Raw genomic sequence first — 14,842 nt, 5'->3', positions numbered from 1 at the left:
GAAATGAAGCTGGCTCAGTAGTGAAGGAGCTGCAGAGTCACAGAGCAACGGGACAGGATGTGGGCCTATGAAAAGAAATGGTACAGTGATGTATTCAACCTAGTGTTCTGTCCCTCCACAGGAGTGGGACAGTGGCTGTCAATGGAAGGGGATGTTTTTATGGGAAAACCTGGCTATGGGGCAACCCTCATGGGCTGGCAGGACCCATTCTCAGGGGCCAACCTGACTGAAGGGAGGTTGTATGTGGAACCTTCCTGTGTGTCCTGGAGGAGGACGTGGGAGAGGGGAGTGTCCCAAAATTAACCCAGATTGGCACCCAGCCTGGTCCCATATGTTCACAGTCTCCATATCTTCATCGGTGCCTCAGGACAGATCCAGACGGGGGAGAGTTGGGACCTGGGTCAGTGCTGATGTGTGCAGGACTGTTGCCCTCTCCCAGCTGCTTAGGCTGTATCTCCGGCATGTTCATGTGTGCTTGGAGCCTAACCCAGAGGAGGAGTCCCGACCCAGATGGTCCATGTGATACTGATCCATAAACTTCTGACCCTTAGGCAGTGTTGGGAGATCTTTCTCACCTTATTTTCTATTTCTCAGCATTTAGGGGTCACTTGGGCTACAGCCTGTTCAGTATTGGCATCCAGCCTTGTCATATGCTCATTTCACCTACATGGAAACCCTTAACCTTGCTCATGGACTTGGTCCAAACTTGAGAGACTGGTTTTCTAGGACCATAGGCCTTAGTGTCCTGTCACAGTTTTCTCCTGCCCTTGGCCTTGAATACCAACCCTAACCCTTGAATAGTTCCTCCCTTTCCTTCATGTCTGTCTCATTTGTGCTTTTATGAAATCAATAATGTATATACCCATTCTTCTGACCCTCCCCACTCCCTCCACACTGCCATTCACATCAGGTGACTATTGTGTTCTCACCTTCTCACTTAAAGGTGGGCCCTCAAGACAGGCCCTGTGTGACAGGGAGGAGGCCCTGCAGGCTCTCCCTCCTCTGCTGCCACCAGCTCTCCTTTCTAACAAGGTCAGTGCCAAAAGGAGCAGTTCCTAGTGGCAAATGGCTGAGTAAGACAAAAGAGGTCCATAGTGGTCCCTGTGCTTTGAAAAGTTCATCCTATAGCAGGGAAACTGTTTTACTGTCCCAGGCAGAGATGGTCAGACCCTGTTAGGGCTCAAAGGCCAGAGGGACAGGAGACCCAGGAAGGTGCCAGGATGGAAATGTTGTCATGGTAAGATGATGGGGTAGTCCAGAGCACTGGGGAAGGCCATTCCAACAGTACTGAGAGCTCCCTCAGTGGCCAGGAAACTCAGAGCCTAGAGTGCAGATTGGCTTTCCTCTTTCCTGGATCCTGCCCTCATTTCCCAGAGTCAGCTGCTCTAGTTAGCTGCAAAAGAAGCTCTCGTTCTGCTGGAGGCCTTTGAGCACCATGTTCCCTTGGCCTGGAACATTCTTAACCCTTTACACACCCATAACTCTATTTGCTCAGTACTACTACTTTCAGGTAAGGTACAGGGGTGATTGGGTTGGAAAGATAACTTCTGACCAGGGAGGAAGCCCTTTTCCTGCTTGGGTTCTGGCCCTCATTACTCCTAATGGTGGCATCCCCAAAGCAGCCTCCACATTCCCTGGATGCCTGTAAAAAACAAGGGTGGACAAAATTCTCTTATGTCCTCAGAACCTGTGTTTGTACATTGGAGAGGCTTTACTGGCTCAAGGGGTAGGCTAACAGGGAAAAGAGAGATACAGTAGAACCTCAGACTGTGGCACTCTACAAGATAAGCAGGAAATTCTGCCATGAGATCAGAGATAAATGTGCAAATTCAACAAAGGCTGTGCAGACAGTGTGTGGTGTTGCCAGCATTAGGGAGAAGCGACAACAGGAAGCAATGGTTCCTGGAGCACAGGGACTCTCTCGACAGATGGGAATGTTTGGGGATTTGGTAAAGATGTTGGTGGCAGATCGTGAATGTTAATAAATGTTGGAAACAATTACACTTTTACATGGGTTCATTTTAGTAGACTTCATCTAAAATATTAAAAGAGTTTAGACAAGTCAAAAACTCTCAAGGAGGATATAACAGTTAGAAGGAGCAATGGTGTCAAGGGGTTTTCTTAGGAGAGAGTGGCTGTTGTGCCTAGTGGCAATGAGTATTGCCACTTTGATCCCAGATTTACAAGTCAGGAAAAGGGCTCGGAGAGGTGAAGACATAATAGACATGTAACTAGAATTTGATACCTGGTCTGTTTGACTCCTAAATCCATACTTCCATCCAGAGGCAGCCCTGCCCTCAGAGCCAATCTGGTTGTAGGGAAACCCAAAGAATAGACATTTACAGCCTATCTGTAAGACAAGAAATTGCAAATTCAGAGAGGAATTCTTGGAAGGGGCTTTGCAAGGGGGGACTTTGAACCTTAAGCCTAGTAGTTTACTCTATATATGTCTTCCCAGTACCTGTGCTACTTGGAATACACAAGCTGCCTGTCTGTTGTTGGATCATTCTGCACACATTCACTGAGTACTACTAGAGGCCAGGCTTGTTCTGGGAACTCAGGATACATCAGTGAACCAGAGAAAATAGCCCCTGCTTGGTAGCACTTACTAAATAGAAGAACAAATATGTACCCATAGCCTATCTTCAGTGTGCTGGATGGTGATGAGCAAACTTGGAGTGTAGGAAGGGGACAGGAGTGGGGCAGGTGGATAGCAGTGGATTGCAACTCTTAGTAGGGTGGTTTGAGTAGGAGTCGATGAAAAGGGGCCTGGCACACAACCAGTGCCCGCTTGTGAGTGTCAGCAGGGAAGGGATTCTGGGGAGTCTATGCAGGCAGGTGACCCACTACCTCAGCAGATTATCTAAAGACTCTAACAAGAAGATCTAGGGCAAAGGTGAGCCTCAGGATGAGCAACTGATGAGGAGATCTGGTCTCCCTCCACAGAAGGGCCACACTTCCGTGTGCCCAAAAGCCTTGACCCTGATGTGCAGCCACAGAAAGAGTTGTGCAGCCCAGGCTGGCTAAAGAGGGAAACTGCCCCAGGCAGGGTGTTCCCCAATGCTGTCTGGGTGGACACTGAGGGGTGGAGGAGATATGCTGTGGTTAAACGGGCAGAGGAGCTCAGGGGCCGGCAGGGGGCTTAGGAATGGACATCAGGGGAGGGATGTCTGGAGCTCACGGGCAGGTCAGCCCAGCCTGAGAGCCCAGACCCAGGGGCCAGCTCCTCTCCAGGAGCCCACTGATGGCTCCACCTATGAGTAGTTACATGCACAAGAGCGTTGGCACAACTCAGGCCCCTCTTTCTTCAGGGGACTGAGTGGGTCCTTGGGGATGCCTGCCCAGCTGGATTTTGGAAGGGTGCATCTGGGGATCAGAGGCAGGCACAGATAGGCCAGCTGGTCTGAGTAGTGAGGCCTGACCAGTGCACGTTTTCTGGCATTACTCAGCAATGGCTTGACCCTTCTGCTATTGGTTCTTGGCCTGGCCAGTGTTCTGTCTTGTTTCCTAAGCAGGGTTTAGCTGGTGAAGAGCCTGAGTGCAAGGAGAAGTGAAAAAACATAACCCCAAGCATCAACCACAAGTACCTGAAGTAGTTCAGTGGCATTTACCCTGATGCAACCATTGCTTCATAGGGCCTTTCCAACCTATGACATACCTAGCCCTTCCAGTACCTAAAGGAGGACTTCATGTTTTATCTCTAGCTCTGTTCAGTTAAGACCCCACCAGGGGAAGACCCCAGGGCCAAAGTCCCACAACTCTGCAAGGGAACACAGCCCACTGGAGTTGCAGTCCCCAAGCCCACTCTCTTGGGACCCCAACACCCAGGACTCTCTTCTGGAAAGCACCCCTGAGTAGCCTCTCCACACCTGCTATGGTTCCTTGGGTGCAGAAGGGAGCCAGCTGGTCATGAGCAAAGGGTACCTGGCACATTGCCCAGGAGAGTATGAAATGAAAGTGCTCTTTGCCTGGCAGTGCACAAGGCACCTCAGGAAAAGAAAAAGAAGAAAGCAATGAAAGTGCTCTGAATTGCTCTTCCCAAAATATTGTGGAGTGCCAGGAAGCCTCTAAGAGCTTCTGCTGTGGCTGAACTGGATGCCAGAGGAACAGAATGTTCCTGGCTATGGGAGCCCCCAGAGCAAGTCCTCTGGCTACAGAGAAATGGAATTGACAGTGAAATCTCCTCCCAGCACAGAGAGCCTCTCTGCAGGGGCAGGAGAGAGAGAAAACACTTTCATCACTGGAGAAGCATTAGCCCTCCTGTGGCGCTCATTACACGGAAGACCTAGTAGGTCGCGAGAAAGAACAGCGGTCCTGTAGTACAATGAGCACACACCCCACTCCACGATGACCTCACAAACACTGACCAGTCCTCCAGTAGAGGACTCCCAGCACCACTGGTCACTCTGCATTCATCTGCATTCATCTAGGGCACCTGCTCATCTGTTCACCAAGTGGCTTTAGGCAAAGAAAAAGGGATTCCAATCTTCATGATTTGCCTCTTAGAGCCATGTTAGGCTCCTCCCTCCTCCAGAGACCAGGAGGCAGGGCCCTTTCTCCTCTGATGGTACACTGTGAAGCAGGCACCCAGATCCCTGAGAGGAAGTCCTGTGGTTAAAGCTGGCAAAAGGCTTATTAGCTATTAAGGTTTGCACAGGTCTTAGAGGGACAGAGGAAGTTTTACAATGACATTTTCTAAAGACAATGCTCTAAGAAAAGGGAGAAAATGGAGGGATGTGTGTGTTTCTTGGGTCTTGAGGCTTGAACACATGCTCTCATGGATGCTAAGCTGGAGCTCTAGTACTGAGCTCCCTCCAGCCTCCTTTTCTTTTCTTTTTTTTTAAAAAACAAGTTAGCAGAATCCTTGTTTTCATTTTCCTTGGCTTTTACTCTGGCTCTGAGAGCAGTAGACCAAGACTTCCGGGGTCCAAAACCTGGTACCATGGAACCAAAGATAACAAGGGGAAGATGTCACTCTTTCATAGGCACCTCCTGGCACCAGCAACAACAGAATCCACTAGCTGAGCATTGTGTATGGTGGGTCCATGTGTTCCTTTCTAAAGGACTCTAACCTAGGTGGGAGAAGGGAGGGAGCAAAGAGGAAACACTGGGGACTGAAATGGAGCAACTACATCCATGCATGTATGATTATGTAAAAATGAACCCAGCTGATTTATGGAACTATAATGCACTAATGAAAAGATTTTTAAGGTTTTTCTCAATGGGTTGCTGCCAGAACACAAGTGTTGTGAAAACCACCACTAAATCAAAGCCAAAATGGGAAAGGAAAAGACTCATATTCAACATCATTGTCATTGGACACACAGATTCATGCAAGTCTACCACTATTGGTCATCTGATCTACAAATGTGGTGGGATCAACAAAAGAACCATTGAAAATTTTGAGAAGAAAGTTGCTGAGATGGGAAAGGGCTCATTCAAGTATGCCTGGGTCTTGGATAAACTGAAAGCTGAGCTGAGAAGTGGTATCACTGTGACATCTCCCTGTGGAAATTTGAGACCAGCAAGTATTATGTGACTATCACTGATGCCCCAGGACATACAGACTTTATCAAAAACATGATTACAGGCACATCTCAGGCTGACTGTGCTGTCCTGATTGTTGCTGCTGGTGCTGGTGAATTTGAAGCTCGTATCTCCAAGAATAGGCAGATCCGTGAGCACACCCTTCTGGCTTACGCCCTGGGTGTGAAACAACTAATTGTTGGTGTTAATTGTAGGGTGGTGAGCCACCCTACAGTCAGAAGAGATACGAGGAAATCATTAAGGAAGTCAGTACCTACATTAAGAAAACTGGCTACAACCCTGACACAGTAGCATTTGTGCCAATTTCTGGTTGGAATGGTGACAACATGTTGGAGCCAAGTGCTAATATGCCTTGGTTCAAGGGATGGAAAGTCACCCGTAAAGATGGCAGTGCCAGTGGAGCCACACTGTTTGAAGCTTTAGATTGCATCCTGCACCAACTCATCCAACTGACAAGCCTTGCATCTGCCCCTCCAGGATGTCTACAAAATTGGTGGTATTGGTACTGTCCCTGTGGGCCGAGTGGAGACTGGAGTTCTCAAGCCTGGCATGGTGGTCACCTTTGCTCCAGTTAATGTCACAACTGAAGTAAAGTCTGTTGAAATGCACCATGAAGCTCTGAGTGAAGCTCTTCCTGGAGATAATGTGGGCTCAATGTCAAGAACGTGTCTGTCAAAGATGTTCATTGTGGCAATGTTGCTGCTGACAGCAAAAACGACCCACCAATGGAAGCAGCTGGTTTCACTGCTCTGGTGATTATCCTGAACCATCCAGGTGAAATCAATGCTGGCTATGCCCCTGTACTGGATCGTCACACAGCTCACATTGCTTGCAAGTTTGCTGAGCTGAAAGAAAAGATTGATCGCCATTCTGGTAAGAAGCTGAAAGATGGTCCTAAATTCTTGAAGTCTGGTGATGCTGCCATCGTTGATATGGTTCCAGGAAAGCCCATGTGTGTTGAGAGCTTCTCTGACTCTCCTCCTCTGGGTCGTTTTGCTGTTCGTGATATGAGGCAGACAGTTGCTGTGGGTGTCATCAAAGCAGTGGACAAAGGCTGCTGGAGCTGGCAAGGTCACCAAGTCTGCCCAGAAAGCTCAGAAGGCTAAATGAATATTATCTGTAATGAATATTACACCTGCCACCCCAGTCTTAATCAGTGGTGGAAGAACGGTCTCAGAACTCTTTGTCTCGATTGACCATTTAAGTTTAATAGTAAAAGACTGGTTAATGATAACAATACATTGTAAAATATTCAGGAGGAAAGGAGAATGTTTTGAGGACCATTTGTTTGTGTGAGTGTGTGTGTGTGTGTGTGTGTGTGTGTGTGTGTGTGTGTGGTAGTTTTAAGTTATTAGATTTTAAAACCATTACTTTTTAATGGAAAAAACTTGACCAAAAATCTGTCACAGAATTTTGAGACCCATTAAAACAAAAGTTTAATAAGAAAAAAAAATGTTAAAAGATTCTAACTGAGGGAGTGAATATTATATTTACAGCCCCTGGGGCTGGGTCGTTCATTTGCCCTACTTACACAGGCCTCATTGGCAGCCAGTCTCTGCCACAGGCAAGTTCTGGATCATAAGAACTTTTGTATCCAGGCCACACACATGCCCCTTATGTATTCATGCTGACATGATCTGAAGCAAATGCCCACTTCCAGTCAGCTTCCCAAGAGGCTCTGGGACTCCTCCCATAACTTAGTAATGACAATGAACTTGAATCATGAAGTCTTCCAACTGGAAGACATTTCAAAAACATCTAGTTTCAGAGTTTGGACCTTTGACTCACAGACACATTCACAGAAGGAACATAGAAAATGGACCCACAAAGCTGGATCAGCCAAATCAGCATCTTCAGCAGAAGGGACTCTACCTTGAAGTTAGCTGGCCCTCAGCTTCCTTAAAGCATCAACCATGAAGCTGAGGACACAGGAGAATCTGCCCCTGTATTGTTCTCTGAGGCTGCCCTCTGTTCAAGTGCAGGACCTTTGCAAAAACCTACTGCACAGGGGAACCCCCAACTGCTAATGGCTTCCCCACCTCCACCCCACACCTCTGCCTATCTTCATCTCCATGTCTCCATCAACTAGCTGAGAAAGGATTTGTCTCCTTATGGCAGCAGGGAAGCAAGGTCAGCAAAGTCTGACCAGGACATGCTGCTTGTGCCACTTTGGGGGCCCTAGGGAGCTCCCAATCCTGTAATTCGGTCCTGGAGTTTCCCTTGGATTTGGGCTGTAACCTCCCACCAGGAGCCCTGAGACTCAGGTTTGCACAGAAAGGAGGAAAAAGAAGGACAACACTGTGATCCGTTCTCCTTGCACAGCATGTGAATGCGCTTAATGTCTCTGAATTGGGCAATTAAAATGCACACAATGGCAATGCTCTCTAAATTCTTACTGATGAACAAAGGAAATGATTCTCACAGGTTAATGTGACTCCCACATCTTACTGAGGCTGCTCTTGTCACAGTTTAAGCTCTGAACTGGAAATGACGATGATTGTTGGGGAGACCGGGGAACATGGGACAGTGCATAAAACCTGTTGCCTTTTCACCTTGACTTAGGCTTTCTGGCTGGTTACTATCACAGAATCTCACTAGAAGGCACTCACCTGCATGCTCGACTGAGTTCACACTAGTCACAATCAAAAGGCTTATGTGATTTTTGTGAGCAATATGCCACACCTTGTCCTGGGGGCCTCTTTCCACCTCAGAGGCTGCACTTGATTCTTGGGGAAATGTGCTCCATTTCTACCTCCTGGCGATATATTTCCACATCGACCCAAGAGAAGCACACACCCATAAACACACACAAGGTGCATGCGGACTCGATCTTTTTGCTCCCAAGCTAAAAGCATACGTATGGCTCAATCCTCCTGCAGTAGAGGCCTCCTATGCTATATAACCTGGTTGTGGACCTGCATGACCAGGGCCCCTGTTGCCCTCAGCCACTCTCTCCCTGGGCAGGCATGTCTCCATGCTTCTCTAACACACGTGCTTTTGTTGGCCTCAGGACTCTGCAGGCTCTGGACCCTCAGTTTGAGAAGCTCCGATCTTGGCCTGTGGAGGCCCACTCACTTTGGTCATGACCCAAGATTCTTCCTCAAGAAGCTGCATTTTCCTCTCTCCCCACTGGACCACCCATCTGTCTCCACTTCCCAGCCCTTGTCACAGCTGTGAGGCCATTCACCTGTCCCCGAGGACACCCATGCTCTTGAGGTGCTCCTTCAATGTAAGTGCCCTCACTGGCCCACGTCTCTGTCTCATCTCAGGTCCCCAGTGGCCCTGGCCCACAATAAACATGAGTGAAATACCAGTAACCAATGCTGGCTTCTGGTGTCATCCTGCTCAGGCAGCCATGAGAGGAGAAAGTCAGGATGGGAGAGTGGTCTGCAAGGATAGGGCGCATGGCACAGTTTGAGCTCAGTTTCGATATTTTCCCTTCCAGAGAGGAGAGAAAGTTGCACAGAGAAAGAATTTTGTTCTTCTGATTTGCACTTGCATGTCTTAGTGACCGGTACATCCTCGGCTAAAATAATGCAGGAAGTCTGCTGACTCCCAGCCCTGAGCAATCACCAGAGTATTTGCCCATGGTCAGCGGCCTGTCAGCTGAATGTCACCTGTACTTGCTGGCCGCTCTGCAGGGACACCTGAAGACCAGCAGCTGCAGCAGGAGCTTTGTGAATGAAAGAAGGAAGAAGAGGAGAGACCGAGGAGGTGAGCGTGGGAACTGCCAAGGATGGATTTTACTGGACTAGGAAAGCTTGGGTGGGGAGAAATCCAGCTGTGAAGCACCTTGTTGCTGAGCCAGAGGACCTCGACTGCTATGGGAGACCCCAGGGTGAGAGGCACAGAATCTAGGATATTAGCAGATATGAGCAAGGATCAGAATTAGCCTCAGAGTGGGTCAAGGATCCGGATGAGATGCAGTGTGGCTTTAAGCAAATAGGAAGTGGGTGGCAGACTCCCACAAGAGGCAGATCACTCAGCCATTCCAGATCCTTCTTTCCTGGCAGATTTTTTACCTAGGGCTAACAAAGGTGTGTGGAACTTGGACTCCCTTCTCCATCACAAGCCAGACTCAACACCCTGGAGTTTATGATTAACAAGTATCAAAAAAGCCAGGTGACGTGGGCAACCAGGTCTCTCCCCAGAAGTAAGTGGGAGGGTGCTGGGACAGTCTCTCCTGGATGCCAGTCCTAGGCTGAGGCCTGAGGCAACCTGGAACCCCCGTGTCTCTGTGGTAGTATGCGAAAGAGAAATGGGTTGCAAGGTCAGGGGTCTAAGCAGGCCTAGAGTCTCGTACTTGGTAGAAATCTCAAGGCCAGGATGATATGAGTGCTTAGTCGTTTGCCGTCTCAGCAGTCAAAACCTCTAATCAGGCAGGAGGCTTTGCTGAAACCTTTGCTTAGGAACACGGAATTCCTCCAGTATGAATCCTGGATAGAATCCAAAGGGCTGGGAAAAAGGTGGTTTGACTGCCACAGGGGACCATCCTCATGTACCAGAGTTTAGAGAGCCCCCAATGGGTTATGAGGGGGAAGGGGAAGGGACTGCATTCATCACAGCTTTATTGGAGTTATCTATGAAATCTTCAGGAATAATCTAGGATGGCAGCTATTATTTTTCCCTGTTCTGCTGATGAAGACACACAGGCTCAGAGAGCTTTAGCGACATACCGATTCCCCCACAGCTAGAGAGGGAGAATCCACGGTTCAGATCAGGTGTTGTGAGGGCACACCATTCAGCAGGTCTCTGTGGTTTCCGGAGGCCTGGTGGACAGAGGGACCATTCACATGGCTTCCATCTCTTTTCCAGGGTGCCTGGAAGGTCTTCAGGCAGGCCTAGCTGCCTCTGCTGGACCTTGGTCTGCAACACACAGAAGTCTCCCCATGGCTCCTGATCACATCTGCAAGTACCAGGAGAGTGACCACAAAGTGTCCTGGCCCTCTTCTCCAGTGGGGAGACTGAGCACATCCCTGCATGTTCTGCTACATGCTGATGCTGCCCCAAACCTCCTGCTCTTACTTGGGATGCCTCTCACCCAACTCCTGGTCACTGGCTCCTGGCTCCTGCCATCTTGTCTACTGTTGTCCTCCTCATTTTCCAGGGGCACCTTTCTATATACTCCTGGAAAGTCTCACGTGGCCCTGTGTTTGCACCACAGACCTGGCTGACATCACCAAATCCCACATGAGTGTGTGTGGCTCTGCTACTGGGTGGCTGAGTCAAAGGGGCAGGTATGGGCACAGTGAGTGCTCTCCTGGTGGCAGGAAGTAACTGCAGCTGCTTCACCTCTCAGTGGTCATGGAACACTGAGATACAGGATCGCAAAAGGCCTATCAGGACTCTCTTCCACTTTGCCCAAGCCCAGAGCTACGATAAAATTGTTCTTTAGGCTACCATGGTATGATATAGTGCTGTGGTCATTACCAGAATATGGGCTTCCCGAAGACAGGCCAGTCTTCCTTTGGACGGGTTGGAATTTATCAGCCATTACTAAGTTTCATTTAAGGTACCGTCTCCCATCTGTTCCAGAAGAGGGACTAGGACCTATTTTCTTGTGTATCAGTCAGGACTCTGATCATCTCTACTCTAGTAACAAGCAAACCCTGACATTTCGGTGGTGTATAAACAATAAAAGCCCATTGCTCTTGCACAATTGAGTCCAATGTGTTGGATAGGTCTCTGCTTCAGTCTTTTTGGATTGTCCCCTTTTTGAGTTATCTATTCACAAAACAATGTTGCATAAAACCAACAGAAAACAATAATACACATACATTATGCTTTAGTGCCTGCGGGAAAGCAGGTTCTGCTAGGCTTGGCTGGGCAGCACATGGGCCTCAGGTGGCCTTTTCTAATGTCCTGGGTTGAATGAAGTGCCAAGGATACTGGGGCTGCATCCAGTTCCACCTTAAGCAGGGTTCAAGGTCACTGCAGAAACAGCAAAGCCTATAGCAGAATGGAGAAATAGCTTTTCTGAGTTCCTGAAAGTGTCAACCTGTGAAAACTTCCAGGCTAGGAGGGAGAAATGGAGTTGGCTCTGTAGTAGAGCAGCTGCAGAGTCCACAGAGCACAGGGGTGGCATGAAGCCCCCTACTGTGTGGGTTGAACTGGGACAGTGACTTGCTATACCTCCACTCCTTCCTGGTCCCTGGCTCGTGGGAAGAAGTTGGGTGAGAATGGGAGGGAGGCAGGTTTTCATGGGAAAGAACTGGATATGGAACAACCCTCAAGGTGCTGCCTGAACCCAGTCACAAGGGCCTACACAACTGAGGGGAGGTCAGTCATGACACTTCCTGTTTGTCTAGAAGACCACATGGGATTGGCAAGTAGACCAGATCTGCTATGCTTAGGAATCAGTCAGAACCAGACCTCTCTAAATGCTGAGGGAGTTTAGAATTCCATAGGTGCCTCAGGCCTGATTTTGTCATCCTAGAAGCTTCCGACACAGGGTGAGTTGTTGTGGTGGTTCGTGTGCTGATGTTAGCAGGGCTGTCCTCTGAAGCTCTCACACAGGTTTCCCTCGACCCAGAGGCTGAGCTCCTGCTGCTCCAGGGAGTCCAGGTACCCCTTCGTCAGGTCTTGTGACCCTGGAGCAGTTTGAGGTCATTTCCCTCCGTGGTAGCGACTTCTGCTCATAGCCCATTTCCACTGAGACAGGCAGGTCATATCCTGCCCCATCCTGCCAACCAGTCCCATGTCAACAGGCCCTTTTCATGTAGGTGGAGATCTTTGCCATGCCATGGGATCGTACCAAACATAAATAACTGGTTATCCACAACCATCTGAAATCTGCCCCCTCAATGCAACTCTAAGCGCTGCTGGCATTGATGGCCAGCTGCAACACTCTATGATAGCACACCCCCACCTTCAGGTCTGCCTCCTTCGTGCTTCTCAATATCCTCAACTATCCACACAGGTGTTGGCCTCCCCTGCTATTCACATCAGGTGTCTTTTGTCCCCCTGACCTGTGATGTAGCTTCTTAATGTTGGGCCCTCAGGACAGTCCCTGTGAGTTGGAGAGAAGGAGGCCATGTGGTCCCTCCCTTTCTCTGCTGCCAGCAACTCTCCTTGCCCAGCAAGAAGTGCCTCCAGGACAATTCCCAGTGGGCACAGAGCTGGCACAGACATGAAGAAAGTCCACAGTGGTGCCTGTGCTTTGAGAGTTCATTCAATAGCAGGAATGAGTTATTACTCCTCCCAGATGTGACATGGTCAGAGGACAGGGGGACAAGGAGGTCAAGGAAGGGCCCAGAATTGGAAAGGGTGTCATGGTAAAGGGACAGGGGAGTTCTGGGCACTGGGGATGCCATCCAAAGACACCACCCCAACAATGGTTAAGGCTCCCTGCAGGGACCAGATTCTCTACCTCTGGAAACTCACAGAAAGAACTTCATCTTGGCCTTATGCTCTAAACTCCTGTCCTCACTCCCCAAACACAGTCATCTGCTCTAGTTTGCTCAGTAAGGAAGCTCCATTCTGCTGGAGGCCTATGAACACCATGGAACAGTCTGTCTTTCTCACCATCCCTACCTTGGTGCGCTGAGTACCACTGCTTTCAGGGGAGGGATGACTCCTTTGGAAAGTTCCACTTCTGACCATGGAGGAAGCCTTGACTTGCCTGCATTGTGACCTCCTTGGGATTTAGTCTGTTGCTCCTCACAGTTGGGTTCCCAAAACTGTGCTGCATTCCCTGAATACCTGTTGAAAACATGGGTGGACAGAAAGCCCTTTAATGTTCCCAAGACCTGTGTTTGTGCATTTGGGGGGGGGGGGAATTTCTGGGTCAAGGAGTGGGCTAAGGGGAAAAGGGAGATGCATGTTGTAGAGTACCTCAGACTGCAGTACTCTACAAGATAAACAAGGCATTTTTCTGATAGGAAGTGTGCAAATCCAAAGGTGATTATGCAGACAGTTTGGGGCGTTGCTAGATTTGGGAGAGAAGTCAATGGGGAGGGATGGCCCCAGTAGTACAAGGTCCCTCTTCAGCTGAGGTGGATGTTTTGGGATTTGATGTAGGTGGTGGTGGCACAACAGTGTGAATATACCAATGTCACAGATTTTACACTTTGTCGGCTCACTTCATGTCACATTGTTATCATCTAAAAAATTAGAAGCAAAGTGTTTGAATGTCTCTGAATCCATAAGGAGCATCTAAAGATTAGAGAGAGCCATGATGTTGAAGTTTTCTAAGAGGTGACTGTTGTGCACAGAACCAGGGGACGCTGCCCTTTGGCCCCAGATTCACAAATCAGGGACAGGAGTCAGACAGGAGAAGACACATATTGGAGTGGAGTTGTATTTGAACCCAAGTCTGTTTGACTCCAAAATTCATATTTCCACCAAAAGGCAGGTCTGCTCTCAGAGCAAATCTGGTAGTAGGGCGCCTGAGCCTATGGACTACCCGAGGAATATAAGCTGCAAATCCACATAAAGGATTCTTGGAAGGGGCTGTGTTAAGGAGGGAGGACAGGGAAGCTTGTTTTGTGGCTCCCCAGTCAGTGAACCTCTTTCCAGTTTTTGTACAACTTAGATTTCATAAGCTGCACCAAGTTTTTGAGGCAGTTGGTGGCCTCATCCCTGGGGCTATGGCTTCCCGGGACCTCTGCATCGGACTCCATCCCAACCCCCTATGGTACCGAGTGAGGCATCTATGTCCTGCCTCCAGCTTCACCCATTTCACCTACACCAGGCTCCTCAGAGGACCCCAAGCCCTTAGTCAGTGCCACATTCTCCACACAGATTCATGCCCTGTGGTGTCACCGTCCCCAGGCCTCCACTTGCACGAGGCAGCTGTCTACTGTTGGGTGCCGATCAGCTGCTGTCAGCATTGCCGGTGCTGGAAAGGACCCTGCAGCCCCACAGCAGGTCAAGAGCATTGCTCAGTGAGTGAAGGCAGGAAAGGAGAGGCTACAGAGGAGGCCAGTGTGGGGAGTGCCCAAGATGTGAATTTTACCTGGACCAGTAGAGCTGAAGTGGGGAGAAGCCCAGCTGTGAAGCACCTTGTTGCTGAGCCAGGGGACCTCATCTATTGCCTGTGATGAGAGTCCAAGGTTAGTGGCACAGTCCTCAGATCCCAAGGTGTGGGAAAGCACTGGGGTGGACTTGAGAGAGCACTGGGCGTTATGTGAGAGATGCTGTGACCTGAGGTACTGACTTCCTAAGGTGAGGAGCCATGGACTGGGCTGGATCTTGCTGACCCCACAGGCCAATTTCCCGGTTATGGAAGGTGAATGGCTTGGGCACTCTGCTTTGTCTCAGCCCAGCCCTTACCCTTGGGATTTATGATTTTGAA

At 49.2% G+C, this 14,842-nt stretch overlaps 1 pseudogene across 1 annotated transcript; it reads left to right on the top strand.

The window, feature by feature from the left end:
- The first annotated feature begins 5,262 nt into the window (after positions 1-5,262).
- On the top strand, positions 5,263-6,672 carry LOC306643669 (elongation factor 1-alpha 1-like; annotated as a pseudogene). Its single transcript has one exon. The product of its transcript is annotated as an elongation factor 1-alpha 1-like (transcript).
- The last annotated feature ends 8,170 nt before the right edge of the window (positions 6,673-14,842 follow it).

The sequence above is a fragment of the Sciurus vulgaris genome (assembly GCF_902686455.1).
Source record: "Sciurus vulgaris genome assembly, chromosome: 14".
NCBI lineage: Eukaryota > Metazoa > Chordata > Mammalia > Rodentia > Sciuridae > Sciurus > Sciurus vulgaris.
The sequence above is the reverse complement of the archived record's forward strand: the minus strand, read 5'-3'. Positions and strand labels throughout refer to the sequence as shown.